The 1,818-nt window shown below is 38.3% G+C and overlaps 1 non-coding gene across 1 annotated transcript; it reads right to left on the bottom strand.

Annotated features, from left to right (window-relative positions):
- Positions 1 to 764: 764 nt before the first annotated feature.
- Positions 765 to 871, bottom strand: LOC129034329 (U6 spliceosomal RNA). The gene has a single exon (XR_008501832.1). It is a non-coding gene; the product is annotated as a U6 spliceosomal RNA (small nuclear RNA).
- Positions 872 to 1,818: the final 947 nt, after the last annotated feature.

The raw sequence follows: 1,818 nt of genomic DNA, 5'->3' as shown, positions 1-1,818 counted from the left end.
TACAGTTAAGTTTCCCCCATGTCTTTTGTGACTTGATAGCTCATTTATTTTTTTAAAAATCGCTGAATAATAGTATATTGTATGATGTACCACAGTATGTTTATCCATTCACTTATTGAAGGATATCTTGGTTGCTTCCAGAAACCACAGTGCTGAGTGATTAATGCTGTAAGAAAGATATGCAGAGTGTTAAAATGAAGAATGAATTTGGCATTTAGAGGAGGTGACACAAGCTGAGTCTTGAGGGATTAGTAGGAATAGAAAGGTATCCTGGGGCAGGGGTCAGGGGAACAGGGAACTACAGGTAGAGGAGAAAGAATACAGAGATGTGAGACAGCATGGCACATGTAAGGCACTGCAGAAACCCAATATGGCTGTGTCATCATGCAGGCTGGGGGCTGGGCTAGAGGAAGCGTAAGAGACTATCCTAGAAGGACTTTGTGTACCAAAGAGTTTAGATTTATTCTGGATAAATGGAGAGCTGTGCAAGGATTTTAAAGGGAAGAGTGATTTAAAAAAATAATAACATGGCTAATAGAAAGTGTTAAATTACATATGTGTTCACATTATATTTCTATTGGCCAGTTTCTATTTGGATATCCTGTCAACAGTTTGAAAATTCCATGTCTAAAATGAAATGTATCATTTTGCTCTCAAAACCAATTCTTCTCTTTTCTATTTCTGCTGGTGGTGTCATAACCCATCTTCCCATTCCCTCATTACCCTAAAATCTGGCTCTACTAAAACATACCAATAGCTTCCTAATGAATATGGAACACTTCATGAATTTGCATGTCGTCCTTGCACAGAGACCATGCTAATCTCTTCTGTATCATTCAAATTTTAGTATATGTGCTGATGAAGCAAGCACCTGATGTTTTTGTGATCCTCATTTTCATTGGTCTTTTTTTCCTACTGCTTCATGCAACTGAATCTCTACTTTCTTGATTATCTTCCTCCTTTGACTTCTGTAACTCTGAGCTACTACAGTTCCTATCCAATTTCTCTGATTACCTTATCCCTCCCTCTTTCTTTCACTGGCTTTTCTTCTTCATACCTTAAAGATCTAGCCACATGCTCTGCTTTGTCTCCCTTCCCTCCTCTTCAGATATCTCATCTATTATAATGACATAACCATTACATAAATGAAAATGATCACATTACCATCTCCAGCCTCAACCCTTCTTTTTAGCTACAGTATTACATCTGCAGTTTTCTGCCAGATGTTTCTATTTGGACATCCTGTCATCAGTTTGAAAATTCTATATCTAAAATGAAATGCATCATCTTGCTCTCAAAACCAGTTTTTTTCTTTTCTGTCTCTGCTGGTGGTATCATGATTCTCTTTATCACCCAGCTTGAAATCTCTGATTTAAGTTGAACTCTTTCCTTTCTCCCTAGCCTCTCCCATTCCTCCAGTCATGAAAACCTGAAGACTGTTCCCTCCTAATGTCCCTTGTATCCATTCCCTTTCTCTGGTCCCATGGATAGGTATCCTCACTTGCTACACAGTCATCTGCTGCTTTCTGAACCCAGAGTATCTGGGAGTATGACATGGATATGAAACACCAAGGTATGGGGTGGGGAGTGAGAATGGCAGTTCTTTAGATAAATGCTCCTAAGTGATTTATTCACAGTACATTTTGAAGTTGCTGACAGAACACGAATGAAACTAGTGATTAAAAAAAGAGCTGTTCTTATATAGTCATGGTCAGAGATGACATTCTTTATTTGGAGGTAAAGAGTTAAATGTAGACATACAGGCAGGAAAAAAAAACCAGCATGAAAGCACAGTGTGTACATTAGAAGAGTTGAAGA

The sequence above is a fragment of the Pongo pygmaeus genome, chromosome 2, assembly GCF_028885625.2.
Source record: "Pongo pygmaeus isolate AG05252 chromosome 2, NHGRI_mPonPyg2-v2.0_pri, whole genome shotgun sequence".
NCBI classification, from domain to species: domain Eukaryota; kingdom Metazoa; phylum Chordata; class Mammalia; order Primates; family Hominidae; genus Pongo; species Pongo pygmaeus.
Note: the sequence above shows the minus strand (reverse complement) of the source record. Positions and strands in the feature narration are given on the sequence as shown.